Source organism: Rhinatrema bivittatum, chromosome 2 (assembly GCF_901001135.1).
Source record: "Rhinatrema bivittatum chromosome 2, aRhiBiv1.1, whole genome shotgun sequence".
Lineage (NCBI taxonomy): Eukaryota > Metazoa > Chordata > Amphibia > Gymnophiona > Rhinatrematidae > Rhinatrema > Rhinatrema bivittatum.
This window is the reverse complement of record NC_042616.1, coordinates 791,748,324-791,775,755: the sequence shown is the minus strand read 5'-3', so window position 1 is coordinate 791,775,755 and position 27,432 is coordinate 791,748,324. Positions and strand designations below refer to the sequence as shown.

The 27,432-nt window shown below is 41.5% G+C and overlaps 1 protein-coding gene across 4 annotated transcripts in view; it reads left to right on the top strand.

The window, feature by feature from the left end:
- Positions 1–27,432, top strand: part of TRAPPC9 (trafficking protein particle complex 9) — a 1,860,352-nt gene that overhangs the window by 1,407,288 nt on the left and 425,632 nt on the right. The window lies entirely within an intron of this gene.

The window sequence follows — 27,432 nt, the reverse complement described above, 5'->3', positions numbered from 1 at the left end:
TACTTCAAATGGAGCCACCCACAGGTTTCCTGTCAGCACCTACAGATCTTCCTCAAACTCCCATAAAAATCTGTCGCTTTCAATTGGCTGGGAGAACATATAAATTAACAGTGGTAAATTATTGTGTGCTGAGTTAAAGAATAAAATTATGGCTTTCCTTGCAATGTACAATCTAGTACAGTATGGGTCTGTTAATGAAGAGACTGTAACTCAGAAAGCTAATTGCTCATTTCTTTGCAGGCTTTCCATAGAACTGTAGTCTGCTTGTACTATAAAAGGAAGCATTGTATTATCACACCTGTGGGAAGCAGTTCAGTGTTAATGTTGCCTTATGCAAACATGGTGTTTTCCTGTTGAAGGGCTGCTTCAACATCAGGTGCTCCTTGCAATAAATCTCACAGAAAGATACAAAAAGAATCCCAATTGTGTTGGATTAAAAAACAGTTCCAAGCACGCCTTGATATGTTGCCTAAAGCAGAAATGACTGCAGAAAAGGACCAAATGAACTCTCCAGTCTGCCCAGCTAGTTCGAGGCAGCATCTCCCACACTGTGCAGGTTACTCCCATGCTTAACAAATTCCATAAACGTAGGGCCCCCATTGGTTGCTGTTGAAGCAGAGAGCAATGCATCACAAGTATAAGGATTATTGGTTAAGGCTAGTATCCTCTCCATCAGCAAGTTACCCCCATGCTTATTTGTTTCCCTAGACCGTAGAAGCCAGGGCTCTCATTGGTTGCTGTCTGAATCCAATTCCCCTTTTCTCCTGCCATTGAAGCAAAGAGCGATGATGGAGTTGCATCAGCAGTATGAAGGCTTATTGGTTAAGGGTAGTAACCGCCACACCAGCAAGTTACCCCCATGCACTCGTGTCTTCATTTCCAACCTGTATCCCAAGCTCTGTTTGTTACAGTTGCAAGTATTGAGGCGAGTACTAGTGGTATATTTGACAAATTGAGATATTTTCCAATGCGTGAGGCTCATTCCTGTCATAGTGTGTGCAAAACAAACCCATTTGGGGACACTATCCTGCTACAGTAAATATCACATTTTCAAGGCTGTTTGTAAACTGTTATTGTTAAGCTGGCTTCACATCTTTCCTCTTTTAGATCAATGAATATTATCCTTTTGTCTGCACATACGTAATGCCCCATTGTGTACAATATAAGGGGGGAGAATCCTGTGCCTGTAATTGTATGAGAAAATAGTTGGTGAAAATATAAGGAAGTCCCACGCTGTGTGTACTGCAAGGATACAGCAGCATATTCAGAATGCTAGTAGGGTACTATTCTGAAGTCACATCTACTGTGTGTTGCTCATATTTGTCACATGCTTTGTATTCCTCGGGAACAATGTGATACATCCAGGATGTGGCAGAGAATCTGTTGGACACTTATAGTTCTGCTAGGACCCAGGTCAGTATGGTACTAGAACTCTGTACCGAACATCCAGGGTACAACAAAGAAGCTGTGACCAACCATTATACTGTAGGGATCCTATTGTGCCTCTGGTTTACTGAACAGATGCCAACAGAGTTCACTGTAGTGCAGTGCAGCGACACTCCCACCTCACCCTTAAACTTATCTGCGATGCTGTCAAATCAGTAAAACAAGGGATTGCACTTATCTGCTTTGTATTTTGCAGAGACGCTATCACACATCCAGGGTGTGGCGGGCACGCCGGCCCCCTAGACGGTATGTTGCAGGAACACTGTCATCCATTCAGTGAACGGCCAGAACTTTGCCACGTTTCTCGTATACAATAGAGATTCTTTCATCCATTTGCTGTGTTACAGCGGTTGCAAAAGAACAATCCTCTCATCGTTCTCGGTGATAGTGCTTCAGGTGTGATGACTCATTCCTGTCTCCATGGACCTATCCCTAGGCAGGCCAAAATGCAGTGATATGGGATCACAATAAAAAAAATTCTGGCCATGCTACAATAAACATTGTGAAGGCAAATTTCAAAGGCATTTCCATAGGTAAAACAGCATTTTTGCCAGTACCTACACATACTTTGGTATACAGAAAGTGAAGGTGATCCTAGGGGGTAGAGTCAGGAAGGGGTTGGCTCTTACGTGGGCAGGCGTAAATTCAATAGAAAAAAAGCCCACACAAATAGCAGGTGCAGGGCTGTGCATGGACCTTTTCCAACCCAGTTTCTAAAGAGAATGTTTTCCCTTCGAACATTGACGAAGTCTGCGCGTCAAAAGTTGCCCGTAGATTTTACACGTCTGCATATGGTTTGAAAGTTGCCTTCTATGATGCATTGCAGGTTGCTTTTTCCACAGCAAAGTCTTAGCCTGATAAACCCTCCTGTTATAATAGAGCCTTGTAGAGTTTGTGTACAGTACCAGCTGCCTTTTAGTAAATAATAATTTAATATTTCTGTCATTCTCTTAATGTAAGCAACACATTGACCAGCAGGTGCTCAAAGTGTTTTTGCCCCTGTGATTCTGTGTTTTGCTGGAGACTGCACCATTTTGACCTCCTGAGAATGCATATAATGTGGGGGGGGGGGAGGGGCTTAAATGCCAGCAAAATCAGCATCTCTCCAGAATAAAAAAAACATTACTCAAAAGTCTCCAGTATTGTAATAAAAATCCCAGAAGGGAATGCCCATGTTGCAGAAAGTAGGGGAAAACTAATTAGAGTTTTTCAGAATGAGGTCATTCCTCATAGTATTCAATGTCCTGTCCTATGAATTTGGGCATCACTTATCATGGAGCTCTCCAATACTGTAATATTAACAGACAGCAATTTATTTGTGCCACTGATGGAGGTTGAAAGTGATGATTATTTTTTTTTTTCCAATTGCATTACTTTTCTATCTCTGTGACTGCTTTTGGAAAATAACATTATTGATTTAGCAGCGACAGATGACAGTCTTTAATTTAGTAAAATGAATAAGCATTGCTGATGGGTGCTGAAGCAATGGGCTGTTCCAACTTGCAAACACTAACTAACTGTGTCTCTTCTGAAAACCGTGAACAAAACCCCAGCCCTGAATAGAAGTGAACATCATACCACTGTGGCCCTGCCCAGGCTCCAGCCAGCTGTGCCCCTGGATTTCATTTTTGGCATCTTCGGGACAGGACTAACATTTCTTGGGAAAGAATTGTACAAGCAGACATTTTTATGCTAAAGGGTTGTGAGCGTGCTACGTTTAAGAACTGTGCAAAAGGCCTGCAGTGGAGTTCGTATACGTTTTCCTTTCCCAAAGTTGCAGGAAATTGAATACCTGGGGGAAAGAGAGGTGGTTTTCAAACTAGCACCATATTTCTGGTTTAAATGTCACCTTTATTGTAACAGTCCTTCTGTAAATGTAAGATTTCTAGTTACTTTCTCATGAAATAATCTAACAGACTCAAAACTTCATTATAAGGGTCCATATTAGGAGGGAAGGGGTCCTTACCTCAAGCTCCCTCTTCAGACTCTTTTCACTTCCTTTTGGCCTCCATCCCTGCTACCCTCTCTCACCACATCCCCATTCCCTGTGCATTCTCAAATAAACATTCACCGCTGGCGCCAACCCTCTTTTTTTTTTTACCCCATTCCCTGCACTGATCCCTCCCCACCTCTTTTACTCTCACACACACTCTCACCTTCCACTGGCTTATCCCCTCTACCCTATCTGCCCCCCTAATCCCCCAGCTGATCCCTAAAATGATTTCCTTCCCCTTTTTCACACTCCTCCCACTGCCACTGATCCTCTCTCACCCCCTCTGATGCCAGCTTCTGGTACTCAGAACCCATGGCCTGTGCAGCTCCCAGGGTGCCTGCCACCATTCCTGTGGCGTACCCTCTATAGCCCCCATGCTGCTTTCAAAGCCCAATCAGGCTGACTACATCTGTCATTCATTCTCAGCCTCTCCCTGAAATGTGATCACCCATAACACCCCAGTCTACCCTGGAGCTCAAATCCTCTGCCTCCACCACCCAAACAAAAGAATCTTCTATGGCCTCTGCCCACCCTCCATCCTGCACCCACCCCCGAATCTCCCTGCCATCCTCTGAAATCTGCTTTTAAGTTTCCGGTGGGTCTATGGTCAGTAGCGATAGGGACGCCATCTCCCTCTTGCCAGCATCACCGACCTGCTCTGAATGACACTTCCTGCTTCTAGACAACATCATTCAGCTCAGTGCCAGCAGAAGAGAAAAACTCTCTCTCCTGCCACCGAAAAACCTCTGGAAACACAAGAGCAGAGGCTGCCACCGATCCTTCATTCTTTTTGGTTGGTGAAATGCAGGGGATCTAAGCTCCAAGGCATGGTGGCATCGGAGGTGTATGGGGCAGTCACAGCTCCCATGGGGGGAAGGAGGGGGGGGGGAGGTTTGCTTAAAATGTCAGGGTTTGAACAGAGGAGAAGAATGTCATGCTGGCACCTAAATTTAGGGTAGCTATCCCTGCGCCTTATTCTAGCTACCTAACCTCTCTTCCCTGACCTAAATCCTCTCATGTGCCTCCCTCTTATTTAGGTGTCTACATTTAGGCACTGAGCAGAGGCAATTTTTAAAGTGGCAGGTCTAAGTGTCTATAGTTTTTGAATATGTATGTTAGAGTGGCCAAAGCTCACCTCCAGTGCTGCCATCATGACACCAAATCAGCCACTGATGACACACACCAAATCAACCACTAGGTGAAGAGTTTGGGTAGGAATGGGTGGGACCTGTGCCCGGAGAAAGCAAACTTTTACAACTTTTTTTTTTTTTTTTTTACACTTTGGCTACCTCAAGGGGCAGCAAGCAGGAGTCTCCTGAGACCTCAGGGGTTTATAGTGTCCTTGGCAGGAAAGACTCTTCTATCTATTCAGACCCTTTAAATGACAGCCCTGGAAGTATTAGGATGATGCACGTTAGTGTGCTGATGCTCCTAGAGAACGTTAGTGCAGCTAAATTTCTTTCAGATAACATGGTTTGCAAATTTTGAGGCAACCTGTATTATTTCATTACCATAAGAATGACTATTAATGTGCTGATTTGCATGTATTTACATGCAAATCAGCTCATTTAAATTCTCCAATTTGCCAGGTTTTTTAGGCGGAAATAACATGCAGTACTTCAAATTCTGTGCATTCGGCCATTTAACATTTGGTAAAGCCATAACACAGATTAGTAAATCACCCACTTAGTCTGAAAATTAGGCATCTAAGTTCAAAATATGTTTCTGAAAATTGAACCCATTCTTTTTTGTAAACCTTCTCTTAATAATTATTAACATTCTATGAGCCTTTATTATTTCCTCTTCACCTTGAGTTGATATTGTAGGCCAGTGGTTCTCAACTGCCAGTCTGGTTTCAGGATGGCCACAATGAATATGCATGAGCTGCACTGCCTCCATTGTGTACAAATACATCTGATGCATATTCATGGTGGGTTTCCTGAAAACCAAACTGGCTGGTTGTGTCTTGAGGACTGGGTTGAGCACCATTGTTTTAGGCCGCTATCCACTCTGACTCCAAGATCTCTTTCCTGAGTGGTAACAGCCCATTAAAGTGTATGGGAAGTTGGAATTGTTTGTATTAATTTCTACTTTTCAATGCTGAGCAACAAAAAAGAGCCTTTGGGATCGCACAGGTCTCTCTTCAGATCCAAATAATTCTGTATCATCTGCATACTTTTTCATGTCATTGTTTACATTTTCTAAGATTATTTATGTTTGTATTTGAATAACTCTGGTCCCAGGACAGAGTTTTTTGGGACACTACTGTTTACCTTCCTCCACTGGGGATCTTTAATCCTGCCCTTTGTTCCCTGTCTTTTAACCAGCCTTTGATCCATGAGAGGATGTTTCCTTTTATCCCTTGTCAACTTAGTTGCATCAAGTATTTTGTAGCCTTTATCGGTTGTGTTATCTTTCAGACTTAGAGGACCAACAAAAATGATGATGTGGTACCTGAGCTTTTCTGATCTCATAGGCCACCTTTTCAGTCATCTGCAGTCTGAAGAAGAGACTTGTGAGGTCTTGAAAGCTCATGCATTGGCACAGATTGTGTTGGTCCTTTTAAAGGTATCACAACCTACAAAGATCCCAGTTTCCTCCAGGAAGCAGCTTGTACGACATTTTCTGATGTGTGGATCTCAATTTCTGTCAATGTTGTGATGCACTTGTGTTCATTCCTCTTTCCTTGAATTAATTTACCAAGCTTGTTGTTTTCATTGTCAGGCTTTTGAATTTTGGAATTGAATTCTCTTTATTTTTTCTAGTTAACAAAAATGGCGTCTGACCCAGCCCAGTACTGTATTTAATGAATTGTATGGTTTACGTACAGCCAAGTTGATGATGCCACACAAAGAAATATAATCATCTCTGGAACTATATACTTCACAAATGAATACAGTATATCTTCTCAAAAATATGGGACATTTAATAGTTGGATAGGTGGTTTCAGGGTATCATAATATAAACATTGTTAAACATTTGTTTTTCAGGTGCTTAACCAGTAAAAGGGGCTTAACACTCCAAAAAAAAAAAATTATATTGTCATCTTTGTATTCTCTCATCTGAACTACTCTGAACTTTATTCTCTAAAGCTGTAAACGTCCGAATGTCCAAAGCATCTCATCCAGCTTTATTTGTTACCAGTAAGGGATCACTTATTTTTCTATCCTGACAGAACTTTACTGTTTCCCCAGGTGTGTCCGAAATCACCCCAGAATCTAGCTAATGTTTTAAAAAATCCTTCATACCCTACTAATCTCATCAACCTCTGCTCACCATCCTGCTTCATTTTCTCTCTCTGTAAGGGCTTCCATTCTGGCTCTGCTGTCTCCCTGCCTTGCCAGTGTCGGTAGAACTGCCTTTTCATCCCTGGAAACCAAAGTGACCTCTCTCTCCCTACGCTTGCTGATGCAGATCATTAGTACCCACCTTGTTCCTAGAGAAAGCGGATCATTCGTGGTAATATAATCACCCCTTGACACTTCGTGAAGACCCAGTACATCCGCTTCCTTCCTTCAGCCCTGTGGTCATAGCTAATGAAGGGACCTGTTCGATCTTGACAACCCAGGCAGCGCAATCATTTTGGATAATTCTTAAGTCTCTATCGTTTTGTGGCTGGTGTTATGTTTTGAAAGTTCGGTTTAAAATGTATTTTTTGGACCAGCTTCAGATTCTGCTGCTCCTCCTCTCTTCTCCAGCAAACCTTTATTACCCTGGTTTGAATTTTTGTCAAACTTTGTATTTGACATTGCTGACATGTCCCTAACATGTGGTATTATTTTATTGTATTGCTCACAGCAAAGAGAAAACATTTCAGGATATATTTATGTAGCAGGTACTTTGTAGAATAAAACACTATTGTAAAATTGCCAAAAAAACCCCAAAAAAACAAAACAAAAGTAAAGTTTTTTCAACTCAGTCAACTGCTGTAATTGAATTTGCTTTATTTTTATTGCAATCAATGGTGCAAAACTATGCCTCATCTGTCATACCAAGGTTATAAAAAAGTAATTCTTGGAAAAGAAAGTAAAACCATGAACAGAAAAAGGCTTGCTTATAAAGGCACATTATTTTATTCTCCTTATTCTCTCCCATCTATTTTCGTTCAGGTATTATCTGTGTAGGAAGTGACTTTCTCACATTTCCGAGCTACAAAGGCCTCTACATTTGCAAGTTGCCATTTTCCCCTTCCCTCTCTGTCTAATAATTTCAAATGTTCGAGTCGAATGAAAACTGTTTATAAATAGGAAAGAAGAGAGCAGCAAAACTGAGCTGGCTGGAAAATTCACAGAGTATCTTCAGACTCAAAACCTTTCATGCTTCAGAGCTGGTGTGTGCTGCACTGTGTCTGCTTTCCAAGGACTAAATGAACTTTTAGCATTGCATTTTCATTTAACAGATACCTTACTTTTCTATTCTGCTCGGCTTCATTGAGGCTGTACAATGCTTTTCAGTAGAAGGCAGTGGAAATATTGCTGAAAGACATGGAACCCTTTTTTTACAAAAATAAATCTATCTGTGCCCGCTATAACAAAGGAGCACCATGCTATGTTTGAATAGTGGAGACCAGGGTTTACTAATGTTACTTTCACAGGTGAAGGAGATCTCAGGTGGGAGGAGTGTGCCATAGCGACTTGCCAGCAGAACCTGGGTGTTCACAGATCCATACGCTTGGCAGATTTTAATAGCCCTACGCGCGAAGGGCCTATTTTCAAAAGGCGCGGCGGCGTGCGTAGGTCCTGGGACTTATTTGAATGGGCGGGCAGGGTTGCGGGGCAGACGGTCCGGGGGCATGGCTGGGCGGTCCGGGAGGCGTGGCTGAGGACTCCGGCACAGCGGCCCTTTGCCGCTGTGCTGGGGGATCGCACGCCAGCACTTGGCCGGCATGCGCAAGTTATGCCTGCCTCTGGCAGGCATAACTTTCACAACAAAGGTACAGGGGGTTTTATTTTCGGGCTGGGGGGTGGGACAGGTAGGGGAAGGGAGGGAACGGGGAAAGCCAGCTGGTCTCCCCGAGGGCTCGGCACGCGCAAGGTGCACTAGTGTGCACCCCCTTGCGCGCACCAACCCCTGATTTTGTAACATGCGCGCGGCTGCGCGCACATGTTCTAAAATCAGGTGTACGTTTGTGCGCGCCGGGTAGTGTGCACAAATGTAGGCCGCACGTGTAACTTTTAAAATCTGCCCCTTACTGTATAGATGGTACTTAGAACATTGAGACATCTCTTTCTCATGCAACAAATATTTTTGTAAAGGCAAAATGTAATATTTTGTAAACCTCTGATTTTTATTACAAAGTAGAGGATTGACAAGGAATATCTTTTCTGTTTGTGGGAGAAATGAACACTCTTTGGAGGTCTAATGTTCTAATCCATGGTATTTTCCATGGTTAGAACCCCATTTTGTAAATGCTACCTATTTATTTATTTTATTTATATTTAGTTTTCCAGGACTTCAAAGTGGATAGCAGTCAGGTACCTATCCCCAGAGGGCTTAAATCTAAGGGCCCCAGTTTACTGAGCATTTTTCCCATAGACACAGACTGGGAGGAAAAGCTTAGTAAATCAGGTCCTTAGTTTGTACCTGAGGCAATAGAGGGTAAAGTGGCTTGCCCAGGGCTCCTCATTCACTCCACAAATGAAGACATTTTCAAAAGCTCATTTGCATGCATCATGTCCAGTTATGCACTTAAACCCTTTTGAAAATGATCTCCTCTCTATTTTTGAATGTTTTTGCATTCCAATAATTCTTAGCAATCTCATAGTCAGAAAAACTGTGTGGTTTTTTTTAAGTACAGAGAACAACTTTCTTTTAAAACAAAGGGCCACAGCCTTCATTTTTATACCTCCACTCTAATGTTTATTGTTTCTCTCAAGCATTAAGTTGCCAATCTTCAGAGAATTGTACAAAGCCCTTCATTGCCTCGGAGGTCTTTTAGGCTTCTATGTTTCGCCCCATAGCATAGTGCAGTTAGGGCACAGGCCTGAAGAGGTAGCTCTGACTGCAATGTATCAATGGACCAACGGTGCTTAAGTTTATGTCCTGACATAGTCAAATGAGACTTTTATCTTTATGAGCTACATAAAATGAATATTAGCTATTAGGTTTTAGTACTGCTGCTGCTGCTGTTATTTTAATAGCTTAATCTTTTTATAAATATTTTAGAACAGAAGGCACTATTATTAGAAAATGTATATCGTGTAGGGCAACTGTGGACTAACAATGAGGTTAGTAGTGAAAAGTATTGATCTTATGGGAGGGCATAATGATTGACAGGATTATATTCTGTTTTGGCTAGTATTGTCTGGATGTCACTGCTTCCTCCCATCAGATTGATAAAATCAAATTTGGCAACCTGCATTTGCTTTATGATATGCTAAACAAAACTGCAGGAAAAAGAAGCTTGATGATGTCATTCTATTTGTTAAGGAGAGCTATACATGAACTATTGATTAGGGCAGTAGCTCATATATTGGTAACAGCTTGTGTGAGCCCATGAGAGAGGCTGCCATAAAAATAAATATATGATGTATAAGGAATACATAATAAACTGTATGCATTTACAGCATACGCTCTATGCGAACTCAGTAATCAAATAGCCATCGTAAACACACCATAATATAAAATCCTTCATTTAGACAAATGTTAAATACATTTTTATGTTACACTATTGTTATGGGAGCATTGAGGGAGCGGTCCCACTTGAGGGGATTGTGTGCCCTTGAGCCTTGGCACAGTCCCGGACGAATCCAAGTAGCACCGAGGGTAGACGAGGCACGTCCCAGCATGGGTGGAAGCTGACAGTCCAACCCTCTGCCGGACCTGCATGCTTCTGGAACCAACAATCATGATGTTGGTAATGAACAGTCCTCCAACTGTTCTCGGCCCTTTCAGACCTGCCGCTGGAATGGCAAGAAGCTGCAGGCCGGACTCCGGACGAGGGCAGACGAAGGCTCAGGACAAGGCACTGGAAACGAAGACACAGGATCAAGGCACTGAAAACAAGGACTCAAATGAGACAAGGTTCAAAGTATTCAAGGAATTCAGGCAAGGATTCAGAAGCAAGCGAAGTTCTGGGTTGAGCCCTACCACGCAGCGCGCCCCACACAGCCACTACCCATGGGCTGGTCGCAGACCACGCTTAAATGCAAAGCAGGCTCCAGACGAGGTGTGGAATAGCTGAAGCTGGAACATGGCGAAGATACTGAAGAGGCCTGTACCGGGGCACGCCCTACACAGCCGCCAGTGGCTGGTCGTGGACCACGCTAGGACAGAGCAGGTTCGAACAGCATCAGGCATGGACGGAGCAAGCTCAAGTATCCGAGGGTGAGACAGAGTTCAAGACACAGGACCAAGACGGAACTTGGCTTCAGGCAAGGATACAGGACCATGACGTGACTTTGTATGTGTGAAATATATGGTACTCATTTGGTGAGGATCTCAATTGAAAGATTGTGACTTGGCTTCAGGCAGGAGGGTCCCTCTGGAGGCTTGAGCTGCGGACATGAAGAAGGATGGCAACGAGGAACCAAGGGTTCAGGACATCAGGAACGGAACTGGAACATGAACATCGGGAACAGGTAACATAGGACATGGAGCTCCAACGAAGAACATGGACCTGACGGAGCGCTGGAAGGCAAGACTTCCAGGAGCAGGAAACTCCGAGGCAAGGCAGAACTGAAAGTGAAGCCCTTTGATAGGCCAGAAAGCAGGCAACTCCCTGGGAGGAGTTCCGATGGGCCACACCTGGCTGGCCCTATAAGTATAGAGAGAAGCTGCGGGCCGACCACTTAGGGAGAAGGGCGGGGCCCAAACCAGAAAGTCCAAGCTGAGACGGGAGCAGGCCTCAGGCAGGCCCCAATGACATCAAAGGCCTCCCAGGCCATGGAGCAAAATCTGGAAAGCCAGTTCAGGCTCCAGCTACGGGAGGAATCATAACAACTATAAAGGAATCTAAAATTGAATGTAATTTTAATCAATCTATTTCTTAAATATTAATTTAGAAAATACAAACAAATATACAAAGCAAGTTGCAGGTACAAAAGATTTTTCATTCTATATATATTTTACAATATGCACATACATCAAGAATATCACAATCAACGCAGTTACATTAGACAATACTATAATGTATTTTATAACACATATCTATAATCCCATAACCCAATACTTTTAAAAATCATACTACATTCATACCTAACATATACCACATAAAATATATCTTAAACAGACATTGTTCTTATAGATACAATAGTGATATATCGAGTGCTTAACTAATGTTTTATATTGTCTAACTCATGTCCCAAATAAAATTTCTATGACTTGCTAAACCTCTTTTAAATACAACTATTGTTTTTAGATCTTTATGCATTATTTTTTATTTGGCACGCTGTGGCATCTCCAGCCATCTTTGGCCAGTCAGATATGATCGATGTTAGTCTTCTGCTTTCACAGTAGTTGGTTACTTCCCAGAGAAGCCAAGCCATATTATGAGTTATCTAAACAGAATGCCATTCATATGTCATGAAATACATAATGGCTGTCCATTAGATATGAGCTTTATTTTCCTTTTTCACTCATGAGAAAAGAGATTTCTATAAATAACTGGATTTTCAGACTAATAAAGAATTCATGTAATGGGCAACTATTATGTGCTCTTCCCACATGTCTGTCTGACTCTCTCACAGAGAGAATGAGACGATCTCAGTTCACATTGATATTTTGTCTCCAGTGGCACTTCTGCAACTTGTTCAGCTTCGTTATTGATCAGCCTCCAAAAATGCTTGTGATTTAAAATTTTCAGACCATGTCTAGGGATCAGTAAGCTGACATCATGATTACTTGCTCTCCATCTGTTATCTTGCGATTTTTCATAAGTGGGGTTTATTAGTAATAGTCATAGATTATGATATTAAGATTCCTACAAATCAGAGAGAGAATGGCAGAGACCACAGTGTACTCTGTGTGTACTTTTGAAATACTGAGAATGTATTGCATTTCCTTTAACAGTTTCATTTGTGCATTGCTACTTCTACCTTTATTCTATGGATTCTTAAATTAGTTAGAAAATCATAGAACTTTTCTTCTCCATTTATCTGTCCTCACTCATGAAAAGTCAGGCCTTTTACTTAGCACCCCTGAAAATGGATTCTTTGCCTATTTGCCTTCTCCTCCTCCAAAAAGCTCTTTCTCCTCCCACCCTAATCTGCTACTACTTCTCCCTCTCCAAATCTACCCCTTTTTCCATTGCTCCTTTCCAGTATTTCTTTCCCTCCACTCTGATGCTTCTCCCTCCTTCCTATCAGAAAATTTCATTTCAGTTGATGGGATGTCCTCTACCAGCCTCACTTCTTTTGCGACATCTCCTCTTTCTTAAGAAGCCAGTAGGATTGCTCCACCAGACTCATCTTATGTTCCCTCAAGCACCTCTTCTTTCTGTGGACTGTGGTTTTTCTGTCTTATATGGCCAGCTGGATAGGTTCCACAAGCCTCCACTCTTGCCTGCTTTCTCCTGCTTCTCTTCTGACCTTTTGAACTGCCCACTGTAATTGATTACACCGATACAGAGGTCAACAGAATGATTACAGTTCAGTACTAAAGTTGCTTTGTGCTATGAAATCAGTTCTGAACTTGTAATAAAACTGCCATCTGCCTCATTTTACAAGGAGTATTGCAATCATACATATATAATTATATGGTGATCACAATGCCATATTAATGTAGTAATATTCATGCCAATGACATCGCATCCCAATTCATGGTCATAAAACATGCATGATGGGTAGATGACAAAGCAGTTTATTTCAGCGTTTGCATATTAAAATAACTTTGCAGATAGGAAAAAAAAAGAGAAGGATTAATATGGTTATTGTTTAATCTGAATACAGGGAAATACATTGGAGGTCAAGGCAGAGTCTGGCTCCTGGAATTCTGATTCCCAGTCTCATTGTGCAAATGCAGTACTGAAGCTCAATTTTGATTTGTTTCAGACTAAATAATCTCATTCAAGGTGGAATCTGCGTTTATTATAATAACACATTCATGTAACAACTCGACTGCTCATTTGTGAACAACTGTGATTCATTTTTAGTGGACTTGTCAGACTGTAATTGGCCATTGTGACATTTGGGTTCATTTATTTTTAAAAATTAATATTGCATTTCAGCCATCATTTTCTTAATGACAGCTCTCTCCTTGATTGCCAAGTGAAATTTTTTTGGCTGGTCATGCCCTTTGAAATTTTGACTGTCGTATTTCATAATAATGCTATTATATTATTAGATATTTTAGATAACCATTAATAGTATGAACAGACAGGACTCTTGTCTTCGAAAGCTTATGCCTCAATAAATTGGTTAGTCTGTACTGTAAGGTGCCACCAGCCCCTTTGTCGATAACCAGTTATTGTATAACATACATTTTAAAGATTACCAGTTATTGTATAACATACATTACCAGTTATTGTATAACATACATTTTAAAGAACAGTTATAGTGCCACATTTTAATCAGTCCTTTCATGCAAGGCCTTTTTCTTGCTTTTCTGTACTTGATTTCTATTAGTAAGTTACCATGGATGGATTATATTATTTTCCTGTACTTCTTATGTCTCTTATAGCCAAGCAAGTAGTATGCAACTGTTTCTACAACCATTTTCAGGATTACATGTTGACTGGCCAGTAGGGCTCATTATAAGAGGGTTGCTTGACTTATTTCTTGAAGTAGGAGTCTAAGCCAAGCATCAATTTTGGATTTAATTACTCGTCTTTCCAAATCTGAGCTCAAATTCAGGTCATTTGCCTTGCTAGTAGTTCATCACTATACATTAGCCATGTGCTTGTGATACTGTAGGGTTACAATAAATATACACTATCGTAAATGTGTTGACCCTTTAGGATCATCATGATAAGGCCCTAGGTTTTTGACCCCTGTGAGCTAGGATAGGAAAGCTAATTGAGGGAGGGGTGATCCATTTCTAAACAGCTCCTCCACTGAGGTTGCTGGAATGGCCGGCCCCCCCTGCTGCTTATAAAAGCAGCCTGCAGCATTGCTAGGTGTGGCATTTTGGTTAAGAGTTAAAGAATATAGTAGTGTTTTCCTTGAGTTGGTCCTCTGCTTGGGTTCTGGGTTTCTCAGTCTGGGCCAATACCCGAGTGGGAAGAGGATCAGTGCTGGTTCTGCTTTTTTTTTTATTATTATTGTTTATAAATTTAACAAATACATTTCAAGAAAAAAAGACATCTTGATTTGAAAACAGAGAAAGCATAAGGAAAAACCAAGCATACTACAAAAAACATTAGGCAATAATATCTCTCTCTAACCCAAATATCTCTCTCTTAACCCCAAGTCCTCAATATGGGGATCCAATACCATTACCTCAGGTATAACATTATCTGTTAATACAGAAAGGAAAAAAAGCCCTGCTATACAGAGAGCTAAAACATTATTTGGGCCCTGATACCACTAATATCACTAACTCAGTCACAATTGGAGAAGAGCTTAACACAGGTATAGCTATATCAGAAAGAAAAGAAGAGAGCTGATTTGGCAAGAAAAATATCTATGAAAGACCATGGTATTTAACAATACACTTGCTAGGGAATTTAAGCAAAAATAGTGCACCAATCTCAATAACCCTAGGCCTTAGCAACAAAAATTGTTTCCTTCTTTTCTGAGTCACTCTAGACAGGTCTGGAAACACACTGACTTTGAGATCCATAAAGGTTCCTAGACGGTGGCGGAAAAACATCCTTATGTCTATTCTTTAGCAGTTTCCAGAAGGAATGACACTACTAGTATTGCAGGAGTAACTGAATCCTTCTGGGTTGTTTCAAGCAAATCTGTTAGATTCATTTGAGGAGGCACAGCAGAAGTCAAAACTTGAACTCCTTTCTGATCTACAGAGTCTTTCTTTTTAAAAGGAGGAATATAATGAACTCTAGATGTTGGAAGAAGTGCCTGCACAGGAGCTTTAAGAGTTTCAATCATATATTTCTTCCACATGTCCTTTGGCGGAGTATATTGATCTTTGGGGAGATTTTCTTTAGGAGGTATAAAGGGGAGGATTATTATTTGTATCCTCTTCCAGTAGCTCAATGGATTTCTTGTTTCTCAAAACTTCTTTGTCCACCACTGGTTCGGCTTTTGATTCAGATTTTTGGGGTTTTTGGGTTTTCTTCTTGTATCCCTGTGGAGGAATTCAGGGTCTCCGCCAGTTAGGTTAGATCCAGGAGGAAGGGAAGGTTCCAAATGATGACTCGCTGCAGAAGGATTCCGGATTTTTCTGTCGTTGTGTGAAGATTTTTTCTGAGTTCCCAGAAGGACGTTTTTGGCCACCTTTCCTGCCTGAAGAGGAGACATCTGTATAGAAATGCTGTGTTCCCTATTCTATTCTATTAAGACAACTGAAGAAGCAAACTGTAATAAGAACTACATTTCTATTCTGAGGACCCCCAATGGAGTCTTCACCCAGGGAGAGAGAGACACTTAGGGGGGAGATTGTGCAGAGACTGCAAGTTTTTGGCCAGTCAGTATTTTTGGAAGGGTTTTTCCGTCCCATCTAAGGATGCCCTGCCCGACTGGGAACTTTGCTTGTCTAAGCCATAGAAAGTGAGCGTTTCCCTTCCTGATACTGAGAGATGCTTGCACAGATAAATTAAAGAACTGTAAATTTCATCTTATCGTGCCAAGAACTGTTGTGGCAGTGCCATTTCTAACATTTAAGAACTCTGACGGTAAAGAAATAATATTGGACATCTCAGTCTGAGCCACCAGTCTTTTGTGGCATTTGCATCCCTTGAAGTGAATAGAGACCTGTTACCGCCCCAGGGCAACAAACTGAGAGTGTCCCCCGTCCCCACCCCCACTCCCGGCATCTTGGGTCCTGGAGGATTTAGTCCTCTCCCCCCCCCCCCATTGGAAAATGAACCCTATCTTGGGGGCCTCTGGACTGTGTCGGAGTAGGACAAGGTTAAAGGATTGCCCCGGGACCCTCATGGACCCTTGCCTTCCTGGCCCATAAACTGGAGGAAGGGGGTTACATAAATAAGCTAAACACTCAGTATTTCTTTTATTCTTATCCACTGCCGTTACAGTTCAAGATCATTGCATACTTGTAACATGTGTAACACACCCTCCCTCCTTCTCTCTCTCCCTGCCCCCATATCCTCATTATGGAGAAGGGATCACCCTGGAGGCTGCTGGGGCCTGACACAACTTGGAGCAGCTCCAGCTGTGTTTTTTTTTGTTTCAGAACAGAGGGGAAGAGCGAGCTCAGAGCCATTCGGGTCAGGGCTGCTTTCATTCTTTACACAGAGCTGGTGTTCCAGCAAATAAAAACTCACTCTAGCCAAACTTGGTTGGCAATGGTAGTTTAGTATAATATGCATTTCTGAGGAAATGAATCTATATAATCTCAAACTGCAGTTTACGCCACACTGTTAAGATCCTTTCTCTTTAATGGCAGAATGAACTTGGGATAGTGGTCTAAGGGTTTCTCCCTTTCCTCGGATACCTCTTATACCTGGAGTCTTTGAATCCAAATGCTCGAGTTTCCTCTCCTTTCTTTCTGTTAGTACTGGATGGGTATTTTCTTCTTGCTCCCCTTCAGCTTCAGTTCCAGGCTGATTACCATACGCCATCTGGAATAACTGATGTAAAACTATTCCTCAAAGTTGGCTGATTGCTATAGGTTCCTAGAACACTTCTAGAGAGCCCATTTGCAGTAAAAATACAGAGCACTGGGTCTTTTCACCCAGGGAGGTATGAGGTGTCCTGCCTTGAAAAAAGGGCAAACTCTCCACTCCTGGATAGGACATTGTGTGTTTTTTCTTTTTTCTTTTTCCTTAAGACAAACAGTCTTTTCGAGGCACCCAGAGCAAAATAAACTGTGGTGTCACTCCTGCAACATTTGTAAGAAGAGGAAAAAGAATATCACCTTCTCACTCTCTATTTTCAAACTCCTAATGACCATTGCTCTGCCTCTTGAACTATTCTGAGGTCGCTATACTCAGTACAGGAATGAATCATTTTTGCACATTCCAGAGGGAAAAGCTTGATCCGCTCTCTATTCTCACTAACTATCAAATGGAAGAGACATATGTCCTATGCATCCTTACACATATAAGATCACCCAGCTCAGCCACACAATAATCCATGTGAGGTCTCAACATTGACCTGTACTGGAGGCATTACCACCTCCTTTATTCTACATACCCTAGCATTCCTCTGCATCTGGCCATTGCTTGATGATGTTAGGCTGCATAAAACTTTCAGACGGCTGAAGGTTCTTTATTTTGCAGTTTCCACACTCAGTGAAGATACTTCAATGCAACTTGCATTGATACTAAACCTCCACAATCCTTCTAGTCTTTTGGCTCTATGACAGTGGATTCTTTGTAGGTTGTGGTAGCTTTTACTGAACCAAAATAAACACAATTTGAAGATGATGTAATACATTAATTTTATACCACATTATGACCCTTCATCAGATTCCGAATGTGATCTAAATAGTTCACTTGTTGCAACATCTTTCTATTATTTTTATATTTGTCCAATAATAAGTTTCCAGTATTATAAGGCTGCATCGTTTTGTCAGGCATTACTTATTTGAAAGTATCTGTCACATGATTGTTTTGATACGTTCTATGTGAGTTACAATTAAACATGTTAGAATGATGCAAATTATCAATTTTACATTGCACTCATCATGGTCAATACAAAGTAATAACCTTAAAAATATAAAACAATAAAATGAAAGATAAAAATTACCTCAAAAATAAAATAAATTAGGATACAGAATTACAATTAGAATACTTAAATCAAAATTCTTATGTAAATGACCATATTTTTACATGTTTATGAAACTTCATCAAATCTTTAAGTAAGCAAAAAAAACCACCTAATTTTATTTATAGAAATGTCCTTTGCATGCAAGCATACCATCTTGACAAGAGTGATCACATGTGAACGTATTTCACCCCCTCAGCACAAACGCACAGTGTACTCAATCATCCATATTTTAAAAGGGCCGTGCACGTAAATTTCAGGGGTTACACACGTGGCCAGGCCTTGCGTGCGCTGCACACATTTTAGAATGAGCCCAGCCACGCAGGTATCCCCTGATATGCACCGAAGTGCCAGCCTGTCTGAAAGGGGCGGGCCGGAGGGCATGATCTGGATGGGTGGGGGGGGGGGGGCGGGCAGCCCAGGACTGCGCCACTAGACGCTGTCCCAGGGAAGTGCGTGCTGACAGCCAGCTGCACATGGAAGATACTTCTGCTCCAGAGGAGCAGTGAGTATTGAAATTTAAAAAAAAAAGGGGTTAGTTAGGATTAGTTTAGGGGTTGGGGAGCAGAGGGGAAAAGGGAAGAAGGATAGATAGGGGTAAAGGAAAGTTCCCTTCCAGTCCACTCCAAAGGCCCAATCGCATCGCCGCTCATAGTATAGAAATTCCCCCCGTGTGTGCGAGTTGCAGGCCAACCTCACATGCCTGCGCGGATGTTAAAATCCGGCACACATGTATGCGTGGATATTATATTTTATAACACACGTGCGCTGATGCACGCCTGTTATAAAATGATCGTGTGTCCACGTTCACTACAGTTGACATCAGATGTCACTGTGTCCATTTGGCAATAAATACTGCAGTGTTATCCAACAAGGACGTCATGACGACTGAAATAGCTGTTAGTAGCAAAAGTATTCTTCCAAGGGACTCTTTCAAAAAATTATGCTTAAGCAGACCTGTTAATTTGAGATACTTGTTCAGATCACCTCTTCATTTAGCAGTGAAACTGAGAGCATATTATGACTCTGACCTTTAAGTTTGTTCCAGCCCTGACGATTGTCCTTGGTATTCAAAAGTACAAGGGATACAGGGTTTCTAAATCTGTCTTGTTTGTGTCCATGAAGCATGCTTGGTGAAGCACCTTTAACCAAATGCTTATTGAAAGCTTGTCTTTCTCAGATATGGTTCCAGTTCACTGTGAATTATAGATCTTTCTGATTGTGAAGGCAGTTTAAATTTGACAATTTACTTTGTCAGGAGTGGTCTCTTGCTGAAGGGAGGTGGCCACCCACCTCTGCCAAATAAATAAATCAGGAATGTACTGTTACAAATTTGCCGTTTTTTAAATCTTTTCAGTAACACTATTCCATGAGATGCAAAATTTTCATTCACTCGTCAGGGTAAGAACAGTTTAGCTGCCTTTAGGTATTCTGCAAGTCTAGAACGTAAGGGACTGATATGCAAAAGATTTACCTGGCTAAAACCAGATTAAAATTGCAAGCTGCATAAATTTAGCTGAGTAAAATAAGGGGCATTTCTGGGACAGGCTCTCAAATTTAGCCAGTTAGACAATAATCAGCATTAACTAGTTAAAGTAGCCAGGTAACCCTGGCTAGGCAAATGGCAGGTTTAACATCAACTGCTCCAAATTAGAAGCAGGTAAATCTAGCCAGGCTTTCAGCAGCATAAATACCCAAGTAAGTGCAGCTGAATATACAGGTAAAGGTATCTGATTATCCTACCTGCTTAGCGGTTTGATTTAGCGTTCTCGGATTAAATGCCAGCATATAGTTTCTATTTATTGTGCCATGGGTCTGTAACTGCTGACAGCAATGAAAATCTAACATTGTTTTGTTCTGGTTCTTAAGGGAGAGAACCTATTTTTTCATTTAGCATTCTATTTGAGATAAAAATGTTCACAGCCTGTCTTATGGCAGGTGCACAAAATTGTGAGAATTGGGAAAGCATTACTCCAGTTCCTGAAGTGGTAGATGAGAAGATGGTGGAGGGGAAACACAATGAAACTTGGCCGTCATTATATAAAACTTATTTTTCAATGGGTTTTGTTTTTTTTTAAGTAACTTTAGAAAATAATGTTACAGCATACATGGCCAAGAGACACTGTATGTACAAAATGGTGTACATGGAAGGAGGCAAGGTGCTAGATAATCTATGGGTTCAACTTAGGAAGAGGAGAGCTGAACTGAATGACCCTACTCCACATACCTTGATATCTAAGGCAGTGTTTCTCAACCCTCTTCTGAAGGCACACCCAACCAGTCAGGTTTTCCGGATTGCCTCAGTGAATGTCATGAGATAGATTTTCATACTCTGTGTCTCCAATGTATGTAAATCTATCTCATGCACATTCATTCTGGCAATCTTGAAAACCTGCGTGGTTAGGTGTGCCTCCAGGAGAGGGTTGGGAAACACTGATTTTAAGGGACATATGCTGAGCCATGTTAATATTTCCACAGTAATGAGTGCTATTTTCAGGGTCACACTTACCCTGAGCATGATAACAATGTTGCTGTGGACAGCATTGATTAGTATCAGCCACCCTCACACACGCTAAACAACCTAAGTCCTCAGGTCTGGATATGAGAGAAACAGACATCTCTAAGCTTGCTGTAGCTTTTTTGGGGAAAATACAGTAAGTTCCCCACCCCCATCCCCCCACTTTCTGCATCCCGCCTTTGTGCGCCAAAATTGGGCCACAGTGTTAAAGAAAGTTCTGTGCATATGGAATCTGGCCATAATGCCAACCTCCATCGGAGGAACTAAATATCCTGTGGTACTGACCCTGTAGGAAGAATCATGCCAACTACTCGTTTTTTGTTCTTAAGGGGATAATGGCTAAACAACTCATTATCTTAATTAGCATGTCTGTTTGCATAATTTAATACCCAACTGCAGCAGCATCTACCATGGCCACTTGACCACTTTTTCAGCAAAGTAATGCCTATGGGGCGGATTTTCAGAGCCCTGCTCGCGTAAATCGCCCAAAACCGGGCGGATTTACGCGAGCAGGGCCCTGCGCGCCGGTGAGCCTATTTTACATAGGCTCACCGGCGCGCGCAGAACCCCGGGACTCGCGTAAGTCCCGGGGTTTTCGGAGTGGGCGTGTCGGGAGGCGTGTCGGGGGCGGAGCCGCAGCGTGCGGCGTTGCGGGGGCGTGTCGGCAGCGTTTTGGGGGCGGGTACGGGGGCGTGGCTACGGCCCGGGGGCGTGGCCGCGCCCTCCGTACCCGCCCCCAGGTCGCGGCCCGGCGCGCAGGAGGCCCGCTGGCGCGCGGGGATTTACGCCTCCCTCTGGGAGGCGTAAATCCCCCGACAAAGGTAGGATGGGGGTTTAGACAGGGCCGGGCGGGTGGGTTAGGTAGGGGAAGGGAGGGGAAGGTGAGGGGAGGGCAAAGGAAAGTTCCCTTCTAGGCCGCTCCGATTTCGGAGCGGCCTAGGAGGGAACGGGGGTAGGCAGCGCGGCTCGGCGCGCGCAGGCTATACGAAATCGATAGCCTTGCGCGCGCCGATCCAGGATTTTAGCCGATACGCGCGACTACGCGCGTATCTACTAAAATCCAGCGTACTTTTGTTTGCTCCTGGAGCGCAAACAAAAGTAGGCTGTTCGCGCTCGTCTGAAAATCTACCCCTATGTATATTGTGTGGTGTTTACCATGCATGGCTAAACTACCTCATTTTAGTATGTAGGCCCCTCAGTGAGAAAAAATACATGTATGTGTTAAAATTTAGGCAGTCATATTTGTATCTTAGTTAGTAAGAGGACAATTTTCAAAGCAATCTATATGTTTTTCCTGCATTTATCAGCTGTCTAAAATTCAATAAATGTAAGCCAATATGGCAACTAAGCTTCCAAGTGCCTATGGGGTGACCACACCCTCCCCTGCTGAATTTCAGTTTGTAAACACTTAATAAGCATTGCACTGCTGCAGGGGTTAGCTGTAGAAGTCATCTCCCTTAAAACATTTTGCTGTATGGGACGTAGGGTCATCAAAGCCTCACCCCTAAAGTTATCCTGCAGTCTGGTCCTTGATTACCAGGAAGACGTTCTCTGCCATGTGACAACATCTTGGTCCATAAAAGAGGAGTTGTCACATGAATATGCAGCAATAGTTTTTGGTGGTTAGCAAGCCAATTCTGGCAGTCAAAGCCAAAGATAGGACAGACAACTCATCTCAGCTCTCAACCATTCATGAAATATAGGGGCAGGAAGACCGATTACTTGGTATTCCCTACCCAACCAGCTTCAACACATTACATGGTGTGCCACTGGACATGGCCACCCCTGCCACATTATGCTGTGATTGAATTTAGTGTACTCCCACCCCACATCCACACTGCCCACAAACTGTTCACAGATGGGTGAGATGGTTGGGAAAACCTCTGAAGAGACTGATGGGTGGGCCAGCCTACTCATTCATGGCTGTCAATCCACCCCCAGTCACTCCCTGGAATCTGGAGACAGTGTACCACCCTGGTTGTGATCTTCCCTCCCTATTTGGGGTTGGCCTGGCACCTAACTCTAAAGTTTGTTAGTTGTCATTTTTAACAAGATTTTAAAATAAGAAACAAATTAGTTAAAATCAACGTACATGGAGGAGCAAGATGGCTGTGTGAAGCTGGACGTGGAGCGCTGCTATGCCTTTCATTCATTGTTTTCCATTAGAATTTCTGATATGGTTCCCAAACATAAAAGGATGGTGAGGGTTTCCCCTTCCGAACATACTCACCTAGTTGGCCAGCAGTCAGTTACTACCTTCAAGTCCCATGTTCCTGTTTTGGTGAGTGGTGAAGTCCCTATTTTGAGTTCTGGTGGAGGAGTGCCAGTTTCGCCAGAAGAGAGGTTTCCCTCAGCCCCTACAATCAAGATTACTTGCCGGCAGTGAGACACGCTCCCTCCCAAGAGGCTGCCGCAGTGCAGGTGGATAACATCATCTTGGTAACTGCAAGGGAGGGAGTTGGGCAGAATTCTGAGTCTAGTTTGATATCTCAGGCAGCTGAGGTGAATCCCCTTGTGGCTGATAGTCTCTGGGGAAATTTTGATTCTTCTATAGAAGCTGGAGTTGCTTCGAGTGAAGCATGGGAGTTTATTGTTTCTGGATCTGCGAAGAAACAGCATCCTGGTGAGTCCCCTCAGCTGTTTCTCAAATCAGCTATGGTCATGCTAGATTCCTTATGGGAACTTATGGCTAGATTTAGCCAAGTTCTGACTGCTTCTGTTGTTAAATTGTCTTCTTTATCTTCCAAGCTAGAGCCCCAGGTTTCCAAGCATGAGCTACAACTATTGGAGCACAAGAAAAAATGTGTTGACTTGAGCAATGATATCAAGAATATTCACCAAGTTCAGGCCATCGTGATTCAAGATCAGGGAAGTTTGACTTGGAGAGTTTATTTATTTATTTATTTCTGTTTATATGCTGCCAATTGCAGTGGCTCTAGGCAGTTCACAAAATAACATACATAAAATATTATGTGACTACCAATGAACAAGAGTTGAGTTTCTGGTAAATGGTTCCCAGTGTTTTAATTTGTGTATGCTGAACTTCCCTAGAATCATGGGGGAGCTTTCTTTGGTGACTCTTAAAAGATATTTTATGGAAGTGTTACATATGACTGCAGAGATGACTCCCTCTGTTAATTGGGCAATTTTCTTTCTACCTTCTTGTTCAAATGTTATGCAAAATCTTGATGCTCCTAATACATCTGATTTGCTTAATTTGACAGAATTATTGGAAACGTCTTGACAGGAGGTGCTACTGCCTTACTTATTTCCTTTGTATCGGATTTAGATTTAAGTAATGTGATATGTTCATAGTTTAAGAATCTTAATTCTAATTTTCTTGGTCAGACTGTAAGAATCTCCCCAGATCTATCAAGGCTCACTCAGGGGAAGAGGAAAGTATTTCTTGTCCTTTGGCAGGATACCTTAGCTTTGGGAGCTTTGTTTATTTTGGGACTTTCCTGTAAATTTGTTGTTAAGTATCGCACTGAATGTTTTGGGTTTTTCACTCCTAAGCAACTTAAGTCCTTTTTAGCTTCTAGAGTGGATTAACATCATCACCAGCTTCCATTTTGATCCAGCAGCTTGCTCAGTATATGCAGGAATTTTCACGTTCTGGCTTTTTTCTTCTAATATTTCCTGTGTTCTCAATTTCTCTCCTCCTTCTCTTACTGTTGCTTTCTATTAGACTGGGGTAAATATTATTATCTTTAGTGCTTATTTGTTTCTAATTTCTCTTTGCCTTTTTTTCTTTCCCCATTTGTATTTCCATGCAAAGTGTATGTGCATGTGTAATTTAAATGTATAATAAAAATTAATTTATATAGGTGTATTCACAGAAGTAAATAATGTGGATAAATGAATTGATGTTTAATGGAAGTCTTCATATAAAAATATGTTGAGTTTAACTTTTTAATATGTCTGATTACATTCAGGTGTCATAGGTATTTTTCTGACCCAAAAGGGATTAGAGTTTAAGGCAGTAATTTCCAAAAAGATTTACAAACTTAAAATTGGGTTTTACCCGTGTAAGCGGGCTTTTGAAAATTGCTACAATATATACTATTGAATTGTCAATAGGATTTATGTGCGCAAGTGCACTTTAAGCATGGAAATGGATTTTTGAAATTGCTACAAAATATGCTGCTTTTAAGTCCTTTAAAAAAACTACCACATAGTTTATACTTCAGGCAACGATTGGTGAAGTGACTTGCCGAGGGTCACAAGGGGTAGCACTGGATTTGAACTCTGGCTTCCCTGATTTGCGGCCCACTGTTCTAATCAAGGGACTGTGTGTGAGTTGCCTCATCCCCTTGAAGCAGTATATAACTGTATGAAACCTGAGTCCTAGCTAGCAAGCTCAAACCATGCCACAAATGTGACATTTTCCACTTTTTTCCACTATATTTCTGTTGGAGCCAAATCTCATTTCTCTCTGCCTGAAATCTTCCTCTTGGGAGTTGTCAAATGTGGGCATTTAATATGAATAAACTGAAAAGGGTGGACAACATTACCTTTGAAAATCTGTAAGAATGGGAAGTCTTTTACCTAAGTGTTATTATTTCAAATCTTTCCCTTGTCTATAATTGCAAACAGTCCTTTCAATCCAAGGGCCAGGTTAATAGTCTATCTGAACTAAGACTGGTAATTTCAGTATGGATCCTAGTACACCCAATTTACTACAACCTCCACCACAACTGGCATTTATAGAATAGAATCTGCAGGCCATATAATACTGCTTAGTTAAATTACCTTACAAGTGGTAGATGAAATTCAGTAAATAAATAATAATAGTACATATTGAATAGCTTTTTGCCTTTAAAATTGGACAAACTCGTTAATTTAGGCTTGAAGAAGAAAGAGGACATTTTAACTGTGACACTATGAATTGTGTATACTCACTGTGCAGCCTTTCCTATAATCCATATCTTTGTACGTCACTCCTTTCCGTAAACTTGACTCGAGCAGTTGTGGATGACGTTGAGAACTGTGCCCAGTTTGTTATTTGGGTTTGTGATGCTGATGAGCACCAGTAGTGATATGTTCCATTCTTGATGGCACTCAAATAACAGCGGGTCTCTATGTCATGATGATGTCCAGCCAGAGGGGCAGTTCATTGCATATAGCAGTGAGAAATATGGAAGAAGGCTGTTCCCTTTTAAGTAATGTGTTTCACAGTACATTGTAATTCATAGGTTGTTAATTTATATTAATATCAAAACATCTTTCTATAAAATGTTCATTATACAAATATATATTTATATTTGAAAAATTTAAGCAAGGTACATGTTCCAAAAGTAATCATAAAAAATAGTAACAGCCAGTATATGGACCAAAAAACCCCAAACCTAATACTGAAAATTACAATTGGTATAAAATTAAGTTGAAAATAATAGAACACTAATACTTTACTTATCCAGAATACAAAGAAAACCCAACCCAAAATTCAGATTCTGCCTCCCACTTACCAATATTATGGTCCCAAACTGGAAATTACATTTCCATCCTGTCTGCACAATTTGCCTGAGACAATTATGCACATAAATGAACATGTGAACACTAAAATTTACATCTGCTTCCTAACAGGTATAAATATACGCCTATGCCACGCAAAAGTAAACGCTTTGAAAATTCAGACTGAAGTCCAATGTGATCTTCATTCCTAAGTGTGCTGTTATAAAATTAGGCTCCCTAATATTGTGCAAGGAATTTTACGCTTGAAATCCACAATTAACAGGTGTAATTTGTTCCTGAATATCAGTGCCAGTCAGCAGGTGTGCTGCCGCATTATGAACTAGCTGCATGCAGTGTATCACAGTGTGGGACAAGCCCACATAAAGGAGTGAGTTTTCAAAGGAGTTGCGTGCATAAAAGTAGCATACATCATAGCCATTGTCAAAAGCCTATTTACATGCATAAAAACATTTGAAAATATAGCCCTGTGGAGTGAATTTTCAAAGGAGTTACGCACATAAAACTAGCAATTTTCAAAAGCCCTTTTATATGTGTAAAATCTTTTGAAAATTACCTCCAAAAAGCATTACAATAGTTGAGATGTTTATCAGCCTGTGCTTGGATTGAAATTGTCAAAGCTGATGAATTAAATCAAGTTTTGACTTTTATTTTTTAATATTATGCAGCTGAAAAAAGTGATAGTCAATTTGTTAGCAGTATGTTATTCCAAATTAAGTCACTTGTCTAGGAGTACACTCAAATTCCAGACTTCCCACTTAGACTGAAGGGGTACACCTGCCAGATTGAACTGCAAACCGCTAGATAAATCATTGAGAAAACCAGCTAGCATGACCTCTGATTTAAAACAGTTGAATCACATTCCATTTTCAATTGACCATTCCCAAATTCCAGCTAGAGTGTTATTATTTATATTAGCTTTGAACTTTCAACATTATGCCCCAATGGTGCATAGACCTGCATATCATTTGCATAAATATGGAAACCAATATTAATCTGATGAACAATCCCATTCAAAAAATATTGAATAAAACAGGCAAAAGCAGGGAACGCTGTGGGACCCTGCAACACTGAAGAAATTCTGCCGAGTGAGAATCCCCTAGGGCTACCTACTGAAGGCAATCAAATAAGATGTGAACCCACCTAAGCACAGAACTGGAATGCTGAGATCAACTAATCTCTGCAGCAGAAGGCAGTGATCAACAAGAGTAATCCAA